The sequence below is a fragment of the Phyllobates terribilis genome, unplaced genomic scaffold, assembly GCF_046119375.1.
Source record: "Phyllobates terribilis strain yellow unplaced genomic scaffold, ASM4611937v1 Scaffold_540__1_contigs__length_1147954, whole genome shotgun sequence".
Lineage (NCBI taxonomy): Eukaryota > Metazoa > Chordata > Amphibia > Anura > Dendrobatidae > Phyllobates > Phyllobates terribilis.
This window is the reverse complement of record NW_027363300.1, coordinates 168911-185108: the sequence shown is the minus strand read 5'-3', so window position 1 is coordinate 185108 and position 16198 is coordinate 168911. Positions and strand designations below refer to the sequence as shown.

General features: G+C 48.1%; 6 non-coding genes and 1 pseudogene across 6 annotated transcripts; all 7 read right to left on the bottom strand.

The window, feature by feature from the left end:
• Nucleotides 1-2080: 2080 nt before the first annotated feature.
• LOC141232541 (U2 spliceosomal RNA) lies at nucleotides 2081-2271 on the bottom strand. The gene has a single exon (XR_012298777.1). It is a non-coding gene; the product is annotated as a U2 spliceosomal RNA (small nuclear RNA).
• Nucleotides 2272-3392: 1121 nt separating this feature from the next.
• Nucleotides 3393-3583, bottom strand: LOC141232529 (U2 spliceosomal RNA). The gene has a single exon (XR_012298768.1). It is a non-coding gene; the product is annotated as a U2 spliceosomal RNA (small nuclear RNA).
• Nucleotides 3584-4698: 1115 nt separating this feature from the next.
• LOC141232518 (U2 spliceosomal RNA) lies at nucleotides 4699-4889 on the bottom strand. The gene has a single exon (XR_012298763.1). It is a non-coding gene; the product is annotated as a U2 spliceosomal RNA (small nuclear RNA).
• A 1115-nt stretch (nucleotides 4890-6004) lies between these two features.
• Nucleotides 6005-6195, bottom strand: LOC141232507 (U2 spliceosomal RNA). Its single transcript, XR_012298753.1, has one exon. It is a non-coding gene; the product is annotated as a U2 spliceosomal RNA (small nuclear RNA).
• A 1121-nt stretch (nucleotides 6196-7316) lies between these two features.
• On the bottom strand, nucleotides 7317-7508 carry LOC141232483 (U2 spliceosomal RNA). Its single transcript, XR_012298733.1, has one exon. It is a non-coding gene; the product is annotated as a U2 spliceosomal RNA (small nuclear RNA).
• Nucleotides 7509-13069: 5561 nt separating this feature from the next.
• On the bottom strand, nucleotides 13070-13147 carry LOC141232572 (U2 spliceosomal RNA; annotated as a pseudogene).
• A 1121-nt stretch (nucleotides 13148-14268) lies between these two features.
• LOC141232535 (U2 spliceosomal RNA) lies at nucleotides 14269-14465 on the bottom strand. Its single transcript, XR_012298772.1, has one exon. It is a non-coding gene; the product is annotated as a U2 spliceosomal RNA (small nuclear RNA).
• Nucleotides 14466-16198: the final 1733 nt, after the last annotated feature.

Genomic DNA, 16198 nt, shown 5'->3' with positions numbered 1-16198 from the left:
GTGGAACCCTAGTAGAAGTCGAAGGAACAGCAGGCCCCTCCGCGACCACTTGAGCAAAAGACTTAGGAGTGGTTCTAGCTTGACACTGCCTAAGAACATGCCCCTCCTCACCACAAGCATCACACTTTACCTGGTTCTTGCAGTCTTTCGCCATATGACCAGACGTGTTACACCTCCTGCAGGTTGGCGGATACCTGCAGGACTCCTGGACATGACCATACTTGTTACATCTTCTGCAGAAAAAAGGAGCATCAGGAAAGTACAAGAAACCAGTGTCTCTCCCAATAGAGAAACTCATAGGAGGATAATGTATGCCCCCTGGCCCCTCGGGGTCTGTAGCAAAACGAACAAAGTACTTGTATTTGCCAGTCCACAAGCCTTCTTCATTCGAGATCTTGTGGGAAAAATGCACATAAGTACAATGCCTCCTCAAGAATACAGTAATGTCCTCCTGGGGGATAAAGGGATTGTGCATAAACACAACAACAGGAACATCCCCCTTTGAATAGAGGACAGTAAAAGTGAGTCCATCTAGGAGGGAGTTCTCAGTATGGCCTTTCAAGGTTCTATAAAGATTTTGGCAAGCAGCCATAGTAGAAAGAACCAGCACATACCTTCCATGACTTCTAAATTCCTGCAGGCAAAGAATGTCCGACTTCTTAATCTTCAATGCTTCATAGAAGATGGCATTCACCAGGTAGGACATGGAAAAATGTCCCTTCTTCTCCTCGGAAATCTCAATGCGAAATCCATTCTTGACCCGGGGGTCCCCGGTCCCAGCAAATTTCAGCTTGACTCCCATAGTCAGCCACGGAAATCGCCTTCCCGTTTCCTCCTCACTCTCCCCCTATAGCAGCATCCAGCTTAAGCCACCGGAGTGGCGATGCTGGAAGGCCGAGGGCTAGCACTCAAGGAACCTGATGTCCAGACACTTGATCTGAGCCAAAAGGCCGAGAAGCGATAACCAGAATTGGTTTCAAACTACGGAGCCACCCAAGGATCCTGAAAAGTCCATTTGTGGAGATGAGCTCCTGGACTCCTGTTAAGAAGACATGTTGTCAACCTCTAGATCCCTTACATGCCTGCACTTTTCGGCTTGCTGCTGCTGCAATCCACGCGTTTTAGATCTGCATAACTCCACCTCTTTAAACACAGCACCTTCACCCCCTGCTGTTCCCACCCGCCTCAACACCGTTGGAAGGGAGGAGAACCAATTAAGGCGGGGGGTGGGGTGGAACGAGCAGCTGTCTACCCTTAGCAGGAGGGCTGCTGATTACATACCTCTCCTGCTGCTGCTGCTGCTGCTGGCTGTCCAGCAGCAGACTGAAGGTGGCTGCTGCTGTGCACAGGTATATAAAGGCTCAGAGCCTATTATGACACGCGCAGCCAGCGTTCCATTGCCACATTCCATCTACTGCAGGCAGGATACCTGGCTGGCTGAATGTCGCTGAGAAGCTCACAGAGACCGCCATAAGCAACAGTTTAACAGAATGCCACAGACTAATCAACCAAACTTTTTGGGTTGGGTTCTCTTTTATAGTCTGCAGGCATTAAATGAAAGAAGTCAGTGTTCCAGCAGAGGGAGACAACGTTTCAGAAAAGGCATTGTAGCAAACCAAAAAAGAAATTTTAAGCGCAGCAGAGTAACCAGCGCACATACCTGTTAGCTCAGGTGAGTTTAAAAGGCTGCTGTTGATAACAAGGGCATTTGCTAAATAGATGGTGTGTGTGCAACAATATACTGAAAGGTCAATTATATTGTGCAGCTTATCTCACCACCTGTAGTTATTTAGGTGAAAGCTCCAAAATGCTTGCCTAATATGTCTGTTTATCCAAAAGGAAGTAAAAAGGGAGAGCTAGAAAGATAGCATTTCATTACATTACATGGCAATGCAATGCACAGTTGCTGAAGTTGAACCAAAATGAGCTTGTAATCTGGCTTCTGCAACTTTGAACATGAAAAATCCAATGAGGAGAAGAAAAGCAAAGCCAAAGAGTCCATCCCAAAATCCGACAAACAAGCAAAATGAACAAAAAACATTGAATTCAATTCTTTCTGATTTTAGAAACTGCATTAAAGAAGGGGTGCACCGGTCCTGGAGATACTGCAATACCAGGTCAATGCGTGGAGTGGACAGAGCAAGCTCTTTTTCCATCTCCCTGTTCTAAAAATCCATTTAATATATGGTCCCCAGATAGGGGACGTATCAGATATTAAACTGATAAGAACAGATACTACACTTGATCTTAGCCAAAAGGCCGAGAAGCGATAACCAGAATTGGTTTCAAACTACGGAGCCACCCAAGGATCCTGAAAAGTCCATTTGTGGAGATGAGCTCCTGGACTCCCGTTAAGAAGACATGTTGTCAACCTCTAGATCCCTTACATGCCTGCACTTTTCGGCTTGCTGCTGCTGCAATCCACGCGTTTTAGATCTGCATAACTCCACCTCTTTAAACACAGCACCTTCACCCCCTGCTGTTCCCACCCGCCTCAACACCGTTGGAAGGGAGGAGAACCAATTAAGGCGGGGTGTGGGGTGGAACGAGCAGCTGTCTACCCTTAGCAGGAGGGCTGCTGATTACATACCTCTCCTGCTGCTGCTGCTGCTGCTGCTGGCTGTCCAGCAGCAGACTGAAGGTGGCTGCTGCTGTGCACAGGTATATAAAGGCTCAGAGCCTATTATGACACGCGCAGCCAGCGTTCCATTGCCACATTCCATCTACTGCAGGCAGGATACCTGGCTGGCTGAATGTCGCTGAGAAGCTCACAGAGACCGCCATAAGCAACAGTTTAACAGAATGCCACAGACTAATCAACCAAACTTTTTGGGTTGGGTTCTCTTTTATAGTCTGCAGGCATTAAATGAAAGAAGTCAGTGTTCCAGCAGAGGGAGACAACGTTTCAGAAAAGGCATTGTAGCAAACCAAAAAAGAAATTTTAAGCGCAGCAGAGTAACCAGCGCACATACCTGTTAGCTCAGGTGAGTTTAAAAGGCTGCTGTTGATAACAAGGGCATTTGCTAAATAGATGGTGTGTGTGCAACAATATACTGAAAGGTCAATTATATTGTGCAGCTTATCTCACCACCTGTAGTTATTTAGGTGAAAGCTCCAAAATGCTTGCCTAATATGTCTGTTTATCCAAAAGGAAGTAAAAAGGGAGAGCTAGAAAGATAGCATTTCATTACATTACATGGCAATGCAATGCACAGTTGCTGAAGTTGAACCAAAATGAGCTTGTAATCTGGCTTCTGCAACTTTGAACATGAAAAATCCAATGAGGAGAAGAAAAGCAAAGCCAAAGAGTCCATCCCAAAATCCGACAAACAAGCAAAATGAACAAAAAACATTGAATTCAATTCTTTCTGATTTTAGAAACTGCATTAAAGAAGGGGTGCACCGGTCCTGGAGATACTGCAATACCAGGTCAATGCGTGGAGTGGACAGAGCAAGCTCTTTTTCCATCTCCCTGTTCTAAAAATCCATTTAATATATGGTCCCCAGATAGGGGACGTATCAGATATTAAACTGATAAGAACAGATACTACACTTGATCTTAGCCAAAAGGCCGAGAAGCGATAACCAGAATTGGTTTCAAACTACGGAGCCACCCAAGGATCCTGAAAAGTCCATTTGTGGAGATGAGCTCCTGGACTCCCGTTAAGAAGACATGTTGTCAACCTCTAGATCCCTTACATGCCTGCACTTTTCGGCTTGCTGCTGCTGCAATCCACGCGTTTTAGATCTGCATAACTCCACCTCTTTAAACACAGCACCTTCACCCCCTGCTGTTCCCACCCGCCTCAACACCGTTGGAAGGGAGGAGAACCAATTAAGGCGGGGTGTGGGGTGGAACGAGCAGCTGTCTACCCTTAGCAGGAGGGCTGCTGATTACATACCTCTCCTGCTGCTGCTGCTGCTGGCTGTCCAGCAGCAGACTGAAGGTGGCTGCTGCTGTGCACAGGTATATAAAGGCTCAGAGCCTATTATGACACGCGCAGCCAGCGTTCCATTGCCACATTCCATCTACTGCAGGCAGGATACCTGGCTGGCTGAATGTCGCTGAGAAGCTCACAGAGACCGCCATAAGCAACAGTTTAACAGAATGCCACAGACTAATCAACCAAACTTTTTGGGTTGGGTTCTCTTTTATAGTCTGCAGGCATTAAATGAAAGAAGTCAGTGTTCCAGCAGAGGGAGACAACGTTTCAGAAAAGGCATTGTAGCAAACCAAAAAAGAAATTTTAAGCGCAGCAGAGTAACCAGCGCACATACCTGTTAGCTCAGGTGAGTTTAAAAGGCTGCTGTTGATAACAAGGGCATTTGCTAAATAGATGGTGTGTGTGCAACAATATACTGAAAGGTCAATTATATTGTGCAGCTTATCTCACCACCTGTAGTTATTTAGGTGAAAGCTCCAAAATGCTTGCCTAATATGTCTGTTTATCCAAAAGGAAGTAAAAAGGGAGAGCTAGAAAGATAGCATTTCATTACATTACATGGCAATGCAATGCACAGTTGCTGAAGTTGAACCAAAATGAGCTTGTAATCTGGCTTCTGCAACTTTGAACATGAAAAATCCAATGAGGAGAAGAAAAGCAAAGCCAAAGAGTCCATCCCAAAATCCGACAAACAAGCAAAATGAACAAAAAACATTGAATTCAATTCTTTCTGATTTTAGAAACTGCATTAAAGAAGGGGTGCACCGGTCCTGGAGATACTGCAATACCAGGTCAATGCGTGGAGTGGACAGAGCAAGCTCTTTTTCCATCTCCCTGTTCTAAAAATCCATTTAATATATGGTCCCCAGATAGGGGACGTATCAGATATTAAACTGATAAGAACAGATACTACACTTGATCTTAGCCAAAAGGCCGAGAAGCGATAACCAGAATTGGTTTCAAACTACGGAGCCACCCAAGGATCCTGAAAAGTCCATTTGTGGAGATGAGCTCCTGGACTCCCGTTAAGAAGACATGTTGTCAACCTCTAGATCCCTTACATGCCTGCACTTTTCGGCTTGCTGCTGCTGCAATCCACGCGTTTTAGATCTGCATAACTCCACCTCTTTAAACACAGCACCTTCACCCCCTGCTGTTCCCACCCGCCTCAACACCGTTGGAAGGGAGGAGAACCAATTAAGGCGGGGTGTGGGGTGGAACGAGCAGCTGTCTACCCTTAGCAGGAGGGCTGCTGATTACATACCTCTCCTGCTGCTGCTGCTGCTGGCTGTCCAGCAGCAGACTGAAGGTGGCTGCTGCTGTGCACAGGTATATAAAGGCTCAGAGCCTATTATGACACGCGCAGCCAGCGTTCCATTGCCACATTCCATCTACTGCAGGCAGGATACCTGGCTGGCTGAATGTCGCTGAGAAGCTCACAGAGACCGCCATAAGCAACAGTTTAACAGAATGCCACAGACTAATCAACCAAACTTTTTGGGTTGGGTTCTCTTTTATAGTCTGCAGGCATTAAATGAAAGAAGTCAGTGTTCCAGCAGAGGGAGACAACGTTTCAGAAAAGGCATTGTAGCAAACCAAAAAAGAAATTTTAAGTGCAGCAGAGTAACCAGCGCACATACCTGTTAGCTCAGGTGAGTTTAAAAGGCTGCTGTTGATAACAAGGGCATTTGCTAAATAGATGGTGTGTGTGCAACAATATACTGAAAGGTCAATTATATTGTGCAGCTTATCTCACCACCTGTAGTTATTTAGGTGAAAGCTCCAAAATGCTTGCCTAATATGTCTGTTTATCCAAAAGGAAGTAAAAAGGGAGAGCTAGAAAGATAGCATTTCATTACATTACATGGCAATGCAATGCACAGTTGCTGAAGTTGAACCAAAATGAGCTTGTAATCTGGCTTCTGCAACTTTGAACATGAAAAATCCAATGAGGAGAAGAAAAGCAAAGCCAAAGAGTCCATCCCAAAATCCGACAAACAAGCAAAATGAACAAAAAACATTGAATTCAATTCTTTCTGATTTTAGAAACTGCATTAAAGAAGGGGTGCACCGGTCCTGGAGATACTGCAATACCAGGTCAATGCGTGGAGTGGACAGAGCAAGCTCTTTTTCCATCTCCCTGTTCTAAAAATCCATTTAATATATGGTCCCCAGATAGGGGACGTATCAGATATTAAACTGATAAGAACAGATACTACACTTGATCTTAGCCAAAAGGCCGAGAAGCGATAACCAGAATTGGTTTCAAACTACGGAGCCACCCAAGGATCCTGAAAAGTCCATTTGTGGAGATGAGCTCCTGAACTCCCGTTAAGAAGACATGTTGTCAACCTCTAGATCCCTTACATGCCTGCACTTTTCGGCTTGCTGCTGCTGCAATCCACGCGTTTTAGATCTGCATAACTCCACCTCTTTAAACACAGCACCTTCACCCCCTGCTGTTCCCACCCGCCTCAACACCGTTGGAAGGGAGGAGAACCAATTAAGGCGGGGGGTGGGGTGGAACGAGCAGCTGTCTACCCTTAGCAGGAGGGCTGCTGATTACATACCTCTCCTGCTGCTGCTGCTGCTGCTGCTGGCTGTCCAGCAGCAGACTGAAGGTGGCTGCTGCTGTGCACAGGTATATAAAGGCTCAGAGCCTATTATGACACGCGCAGCCAGCGTTCCATTGCCACATTCCATCTACTGCAGGCAGGATACCTGGCTGGCTGAATGTCGCTGAGAAGCTCACAGAGACCGCCATAAGCAACAGTTTAACAGAATGCCACAGACTAATCAATCAAACTTTTTGGGTTGGGTTCTCTTTTATAGTCTGCAGGCATTAAATGAAAGAAGTCAGTGTTCCAGCAGAGGGAGACAACGTTTCAGAAAAGGCATTGTAGCAAACCAAAAAAGAAATTTTAAGCGCAGCAGAGTAACCAGCGCACATACCTGTTAGCTCAGGTGAGTTTAAAAGGCTGCTGTTGATAACAAGGGCATTTGCTAAATAGATGGTGTGTGTGCAACAATATACTGAAAGGTCAATTATATTGTGCAGCTTATCTCACCACCTGTAGTTATTTAGGTGAAAGCTCCAAAATGCTTGCCTAATATGTCTGTTTATCCAAAAGGAAGTAAAAAGGGAGAGCTAGAAAGATAGCATTGTGTTACATTACATGGCAATGCAATGCACAGTTGCTGAAGTTGAACCAAAATGAGCTTGTAATCTGGCTTCTGCAACTTTGAACATGAAAAATCCAATGAGGAGAAGAAAAGCAAAGCCAAAGAGTCCATCCCAAAATCCGACAAACAAGCAAAATGAACAAAAAACATTGAATTCAATTCTTTCTGATTTTAGAAACTGCATTAAAGAAGGGGTGCACCGGTCCTGGAGATACTGCAATACCAGGTCAATGCGTGGAGTGGACAGAGCAAGCTCTTTTTCCATCTCCCTGTTCTAAAAATCCATTTAATATATGGTCCCCAGATAGGGGACGTATCAGATATTAAACTGATAAGAACAGATTTTTGATTGAATATATCTTTTATTAGCACAAAAAATAAGTTAACAGACAGTGTACAGTGCCGCAGCCCAGTACACACAGAATTCTACATCATATTTACATAGCATGAGGATACGACGCACTAACTAGACACATCGCACCCCTATGCTACACAAAACACTCAATCTGAAAGAAAAAGCATGTCAATCAATACAGTACGACGAACCGTGATAAGGGATAGGGATTGGGAAAAAGGGGATGGGGAGGGGAAAATCACAGGCCCGAAGCTTTATTGAAAGACAAGACACATAAGGGGAGAGGGGGAGGAGGGGTTTAGTCCTCATCCTCGTCCTCCGTACCGTCCATGATGGAATAGTCTCTGAGCAGGCTGTGGATCAGCCTGCGGCAGTCCTGGATGGACATCCTCTCCCTCCTCAAGATGAGCCGGTTCCTGGCGACCCAAACGGCATCCTTGAAGCAGTTCATAAGGCGCCAAGCCTCCTGGATGGCTCCGACGGTATGAACCCCAGGGAATAGTCCATAAAGCACAGAATGGTGCGATAGGCTCGCCCTGGGGACAGAGTTCCTCAGGTCGTCCTCAAGTGCAGTCAATAGGCGCTGTGCAAATCCGCAGTCCCAAAAAGTGTGCAAAGATGTTTCCTCCACGAAGGGGCACCTTGGGCAGTACCGGGTCTTGCACAGGTTCCGGGCATGCATGAATGACCGGACGGGCAGTCCGCCCTGAATCGCCATCCACGACAAGTCCTTGTGCCCGTTGGTCAGCCTGTCAGACGACACATTTGTCCACACAGTCTCCAGCGTGTCCTGGTGAAGTCCTGTGATGTTCTCCACGTCATCCTTGGCTCTGATTAGCTTGTGGATAGTTTTGGGCTTCCACAAGTCGGGCTTGAGTCCCTCCAGTTGATGCTCCCCCACAAATCGAACGACGTCTCCGTAGAACCATGGCGTCGTCCAGTTGTAGGGGAAGGAGCTGTCCCACTTGTCCCAGCCGAGTCGCCTCCAAAGAGGAAGCAGGAAGAAGTGAGACATGGACTTGCCCGCGGAGCCATTCTTGACTTGCAAAGTCCGGTGGACACAATCACACACAAAAGAGGATCGCAGGAGGGTGGGGATATCTGGAACGCCCTTCCCACCCTTGCGAGGCTCCTTGTACATGACGGCCCGCCTGACTCTGTCCATCTTGGATCCCCAGACAAAGTGAAACACTGTCTTGGTAATGGCCCTGCACACAGTGACGTGTGGGGGCCAGGCCTGCGCCGTGTACTGCAAGACGGGCAGGACCTCATTACGCAGGACGAGTGCCTTACCCTCACAAGTGAGGTGTCTGAGGCTCCAGAGTCCGATCCGTTGCTTCACCTTGGCCAAGCGTTCTTGCCAGGACTTGAGGGCCGCTCCTTCCTTCCCGAACCAGACTCCCAGCACCTTGAGGAAATCCGGTTGAATGTTGAAGGGGAAGGGGGCAGAGGAGGCCGGCTGCCAATCCCCGAAGAGCATGGCTTCCGACTTCCTGCAGTTGACTTTGGCCCCTGAAGCCCGGCCGAACCTCTCACATGTCTGGACGAGGGCGTCGACTGAACCACGATCAGCGCAGAAGACGGTGACGTCGTCCATGTAGAGCGAGCACTTGACCTCGTGTCGTCCCGGACCCGGTGCGGTGATCCCTCTGAGCTCTCCATTCTGCCGGATAGCCTCTGCGAAGAGTTCTATAACACAAACAAAAAGAAGAGGTGATAGAGGGCAGCCTTGTCTGACCCCAGAGAGGAGAGGGAAGGGGTCAGTCTTCCAGCCGTTCACCAACACCGAGCTGTGGATATCAAAATACATCAGACGGACATACGAACAAAACATGTTACCCAAACCTAACCGGTGCAGAGCTCGGCCCATGAACTCGTGGGAAACCCGGTCGAAGGCCTTCTCCTGATCCAAGGAGACCAGGGCCGCGTGTGCGCGGCGGACCTTGATGTACTCGACCGTGTCCCGCACGAGAGCGAGGCTGTCTGCGATGCGACGTCCAGGGATGCCGCAGGTCTGGTCCGGGTGGATGATCCGTCCGATGACCGTCTTAAGTCGTGTCGCCATCGTCTTGGCCAGGATCTTGTAGTCCACGTTGAGCAGAGTGATGGGACGCCAATTCCTCAGGTCGCACCTCTCTCCCTTCCGCTTGTACAGGATCGTGACCATTCCTTCCCTCAAAGATGGAGGCATTCTACCCTCCACCACCATCTCCTCGTACAGGTCCAACAGGTCCGGACAGATGAGGTCTCCCAGCGCTACATAGAGCTCCGCTGGAAGACCATCACTGCCCGGGGTCCTGCCGGTCCTAAAGGATTTAGCGGCAGAGAGCAATTCGCCCACCATCAGAGGTTTGTCCAAGGCTGCCGTGCCTGCAGGATCAAGATGGTTAGTGATACCTGACAGGAACTTATCAGCAGCGTCGGGGTCGGTAGTCTTGTGGGAGTAGAGTTCGCTGTAGAAGTCGCTGACGACCCTCATCACGTCCTCCTTCCCACGTCGCATGTTTCCGCTCTCGTCTCGCAGCTCGTTCAGGGGCATGTGACCGGCATGAAGTTTCCTGAAAAAGAATGAGTTACATTTCTCACCCTTCTCCAGATTCTCCACTTTGGAACGGAAGACGATTCGCTTGGACTCCTCCTCAAAGTGCCTTTTCAGGCTCTTCTTGGTCTCCTCCAGCTCCTCCCTCACGTCCCAGCCGCAGTGAAGAAGGTCCTGCAGCGACCGCAGCTCGCGCTGCAGCCCTCTGAAGTCCCTCCTCTTCTCACACGCCTGTTGTCGACCCTTGGCCTGAAAGAAACAGCGAAACTCAAGTTTAACATATTCCCACCAATCAGAGACTGTTTGGAAGCTACCCTTGTAGGACTGCCACATTGCGTAGGCTGCTCTCAGCTCCTCCACGACTTCATCCTGAGCCAGCAGAGCACAATTCAGCTTCCAGGAGCCGGGGCCGGACGGAAAACCGTCGCCGAGGACACCTTGTAAGTGAATGGCTCTGTGGTCGGAGAAGAAGCAGGAGACCATCGAGTGCCTACTCTGCCTGACTGCCCGAGAGGTGAACACAAAGTCAATCCTGGAGCGGAGTGAGCCATCGGGTCGGCTCCACGAATAGTTCATGGAGCCTCTCCCCATGGAGCCCACCACGTCCTGAAGAGAGGCCTCGGTTACCATCTCGATGAGCAGCTTGGACGTGATGTCCAACTTGGCAGATGTGCCAGAACTACGACCATCCTCCTCGATGGGGCAGTTGAAATCCCCGGCCATCACTAAGGTCCTGGTGGTGGCAAGCTGAAGCCGCAGGGTCTGGAAAAGCTCCAAATGCTCATTCTTCAGTGGGGACGCATACACGTTGATGAACCTGACAGGTTCTCCCGCCCAGTTGCCATCTACAACAAGAGCCCTGCCGCAGATGAGCTCCTGGACGGACTCAAGCTTGAATGCGCCCCCCCTGATCAGAATTGCGACCCCCGCAGACTTGCAGTCACCCCCACCGGACCAGTAGGATGGACCGTGGGACCACTCCCTGGCCAGATGTTTGAAGGACCTAGAGGAGGGAAGGGAACATTCCTGCAACATATAAACATCACACAACTGGGAAGTAAGGAAGGCATAGTCTGACGTCTGAACTTGTCCTTGATGCTCCTGACATTAATGGAAAATAAGTTAATATTAGCCATCATGTAGGGAAAAAAAGAAAAAGTTAGCGCAGGCAATACACCTTAGTTACCACTCCGGTCGGGTGGTCCCTCGTCGGTGTTGACTTCTGGTGACGGGATCACCAGCAGGCCCTCTTCCTCCATCTGGTCAAGCAGCGCGGCCTCGATCTCGGCGACCACCAGTTCCTCCTCTTCTGGCTCGGCCACCAGGGTCTCAACCATGTGCTCCATCTCTTCTGGCTCAGGGAGGGTATCCTCCTTTTCGCCTACGAAATCCAGAATCTTCTTTTTGGAGGATTCAGTAGCAGGGCTGTCCTCCACCTTCCTCTTTCCCCGGGTTGGAACTGGGGAGACAAGAAGGGGAAAATCCTCCTCGGAATAGATAGCGGCGGGTGGAGGAAAGGTTAATTCCACCGCTACCATGGTCTGGGGAGGGAGAGTGGCTGCCGGGGCAGGGGAAAGGACACCTGCTGAGGAGTAGGGGAAGGAGGAAGAGGAAGTGGAATCCTCAGCAGGGGTGGCCGGGGTGGGGGGGGATTGGACGGGGGTGGCAGGGGGAGGGATCGAGAGAGGGGTGACAGAACTCTTACCCTCCTTTGACTTTTTCTTCTGCTTCGGAGCTGCTGGGACCGTCGCTGGGGCTTTGGCCACCGACTCCTTGACCGCTTTGGCCTTGGTCGTCTCGGCCTTGGCCGCTGGGGCCTTGGTCGTCGCGTCCTTGACCTTCACAGGCCTGGTCATCGGGGCCTTGTCCTCCGTAGCTGGGGTCGTCGCAACCACTGATGCCCAGGATCTCTCACACTTGGGGCAATCCTTGTACAGATGAGCCGCCAGCCCACACAGGTTGCAGGACGTCTTCTTCGGGCAGTCCTTCGAGCTGTGTCCCGTCACTCGACAAATCCTGCAGGCATCCTCCTTGCAGTCCTTCATCTCGTGGCCGTTCTTGCCGCATCTCCTGCAGTTCCGCGGCATGTCCGGGTAATAGATGAGGCCGTAGGAGTTGCCCAGGGAGAATGTCGGGGGCAGGTGCCGAAGTCCGTCTGAGTACGCCAGGTCCCTGTGAAGTCTAACGGTCACCGACCACTTACCTGTCCAGAAGCCGAGTCCATTCAGGATGTGAGAAGGTTCCTTCACAACCAAACAGAAGCGTCTCAGGAAGGTACAGATGTCTTGGCCTGGGGTGTGCGGGTTGCGCATGGAGACCGTGATCCTCCTTTCGTCCCTCTGGATAGGGCAGCTACCTGTAAAGGCAGAGAAAGAATTATCTGGTCCTTTTGCGCTTACCATTTCCCAGAACCTCCTGCAGGTGTTCACAGTGGCGAAGGTGACGAAGAAGATCCCCGTCAAGAAGGTCTGGATGCTGAGGGTGTCCGACCTGGAGAAGCCTCGATCCAGCAGCATCTTCTAGCAGAACACGTCCGAGGACATGTCCGGCACCCTCCCATCCACTTCCTTCAGCTTCAGGGCCACCGTCTGCCGCATCCATGGCTCCAGGGCTGGAGCTTCGTGGCGGGGCTTCTGGGGTCCCTTCTGCTGGCCAGTCGTGGAGGCAGAGTCCTTGGGGTCAGAATCGGCTCCTGGCTGGGCCCTCCTGGCTGTCCCCTGCTCCAGGCTCTTCTTTTCGGCCTTCCTCGCAGCGCTTGCCATGGCTTTCCTCCTGCAGTTACTTCTTGGAGCTGGATCTGGAACTTTTCCCGGAATGGGTGGAGCTATGCAGATTCTTCTCCCGTCGTGTTCTGGACAAATTCCCCGAAAGGTCTTTGTCTCGATGATTTTCTTCCTCGAAGATTCCACAGGACAGCCCGATTCTTCTCCGAGTCTTCGTCTTCTTCTGGATTCTTTAGAGCTTCTTCCTCCCACCGATATCCGCCTTCCTTCTCCGATGTCAGCTGGGCTCCGAAGCTCTTCTCCTTCCGAGTTCGATCGCTCTCGTCAAGTGTAGATCGTAGCTCTTGTGTTCTTATAAGAACAGATACTACACTTGATCTTAGCCAAAAGGCCGAGAAGCGATAACCAGAATTGGTTTCGAACTACGGAGCCACCCAAGGATCCTGAAGAGTCCATTTGTGGAGATGAGCTCCTGGACTCCCGTTAAGAAGACATGTTGTCAACCTCTAGATCCCTTACATGCCTGCACTTTTCGGCTTGCTGCTGCTGCAATCCACGCGTTTTAGATCTGCATAACTCCACCTCTTTAAACACAGCACCCTCACCCCCTGCTGTTCCCACCCGCCTCAACACCGTTGGAAGGGAGGAGAACCAATTAAGGCGGGGGGTGGGGTGGAACGAGCAGCTGTCTACCCTTAGCAGGAGGGCTGCTGATTACATACCTCTCCTGCTGCTGCTGCTGCTGCTGCTGGCTGTCCAGCAGCAGACTGAAGGTGGCTGCTGCTGTGCACAGGTATATAAAGGCTCAGAGCCTATTATGACACGCGCAGCCAGCGTTCCATTGCCACATTCCATCTACTGCAGGCAGGATACCTGGCTGGCTGAATGTCGCTGAGAAGCTCACAGAGACCGCCATAAGCAACAGTTTAACAGAATGCCACAGACTAATCAACCAAACTTTTTGGGTTGGGTTCTCTTTTATAGTCTGCAGGCATTAAATGAAAGAAGTCAGTGTTCCAGCAGAGGGAGACAACGTTTCAGAAAAGGCATTGTAGCAAACCAAAAAAGAAATTTTAAGCGCAGCAGAGTAACCAGCGCACATACCTGTTAGCTCAGGTGAGTTTAAAAGGCTGCTGTTGATAACAAGGGCATTTGCTAAATAGATGGTGTGTGTGCAACAATATACTGAAAGGTCAATTATATTGTGCAGCTTATCTCACCACCTGTAGTTATTTAGGTGAAAGCTCCAAAATGCTTGCCTAATATGTCTGTTTATCCAAAAGGAAGTAAAAAGGGAGAGCTAGAAAGATAGCATTTCATTACATTACATGGCAATGCAATGCACAGTTGCTGAAGTTGAACCAAAATGAGCTTGTAATCTGGCTTCTGCAACTTTGAACATGAAAAATCCAATGAGGAGAAGAAAAGCAAAGCCAAAGAGTCCATCCCAAAATCCGACAAACAAGCAAAATGAACAAAAAACATTGAATTCAATTCTTTCTGATTTTAGAAACTGCATTAAAGAAGGGGTGCACCGGTCCTGGAGATACTGCAATACCAGGTCAATGCGTGGAGTGGACAGAGCAAGCTCTTTTTCCATCTCCCTGTTCTAAAAATCCATTTAATATATGGTCCCCAGATAGGGGACGTATCAGATATTAAACTGATAAGAACAGATTTTTTTTTTTTTTTTTTTCTTTTTTTTTTTAACCAAATCAGATAGGCCGGAGCATAAGCTCAATCAAATCGACTTACAAAAGCCTTTCATTGACACTTAGCCTTTCATCACACTTGGTATATAATCAAAAATAAAACCAAACCTTATCATCAGGTACATTATACACTACTAATTAAACTTTACCAAAAACCTCCACTTTTTAAACTTCCAGATCCCTTCAGCATCTATAATACTTCCACGTTCCTGATCCCAGAGGTATATTACATACATACGTGACAGAATCAATCTCAAACATTCATTAACTGACATTTTCTTCCTTTTAAAAACTAACAAATTCCTCGCATCCCACAAACTTTCAATTACACACACCACCAACAACCATAAAATCCTATCCTTAATTCTACTACATGCACCCATCCCAAACATAGCAAGTTTCCAATTAACATACTTTACACCCACCAATTCCTTGCAAAGTCCCCCTATACCCTTCCATACATCATATGCAAAATCACAATCCCATACCATATGTCTAACATGCTCTCTCAAACCACATCCATCCCTCGGGCATACCTCAGATTTAACTAAATCCCTCTTCTTTTGCACATCTCTAACAGGCAAAATGTCATGCAATATCATCCAAGCGATATCTCTCTGTCTGTTAGTCACACCATCTATACTTAATTTTCTCCACATCTCGGTTACTTCCTCCCCTCTCAACCCATTGATATTACATACCACCTCACGCTCACGCACCATCCTAATGACTTTCTTCTTTTGCCTAAAATCACTCATGTTAACGGACAACAAATCATACTTCCTTACAAATTTCTCAACACAACCATACCATACAGGACACTTAAAAGCAACAGGCACTCTAGCATCCCTTTTGACCCACTTTAAGCCATAAAGCATCCATCCAGCCGAATACTTCATCATATAAGCACACTTATTACTTTTCCCTAGAACCACCACCACCATTTTCACGTAACTAATCCCTAAAAAGAAATCAATATTTGGAAAATCCAAACCTCCATTTACACATAACTTATAGACATATTCCCGTTTCAATTTCTCCATGCGACTTCCCCAAAGAAAATTAAAGATGAATTTCTCAGTTTTCCTAATTTTCTTAAAAGCAGCAGGATATACATTCGCAACAAACAACAAAATAGGCAAAATAACCGCCTTAATAATCAGAACTTTCCCAGTCAGAGTTAGTTCTCTCATTCGCCAAAAATTCAACTTGCGCACCACTCTCACCCCACAATCTTCCCAACTCTCATTTCCTTTCAAATCATCATTAAACTTAATCCCAAGCACCTTTATTGCACCATCCTCACACCTCACACCATCCATCCGTACATTCCTCTCACCAAAACATTTAAAGGAACTCTTAGTCCAATTGACCTTAAAAGCTGAGACACTACAAAACAAACTTAATATCAACCTTGCCCTACTCATCGCAGCCATATTCCCACTCACAATCACTACATCATCCATGTAACCTAGAATTCTCACATCCTTTCCATTACTCCCAGGAATCATCACACCTCTCATAACCTTATCCTTCCTAACCATACACATCAACACTTCAATCACACTAATAAACAAAAAAGGGGACATAGGGCACCCCTGACGCACTCCTGATTTAATTCTCACTTTCTCACTCAACCACCCATTCACCAAAAATTCACTTGAAACATTACAATACAAACTCCTAACACAGTTTACAAAATTCCTGGAATAACCCATCTTAGACAAAACCTTAAACATAAA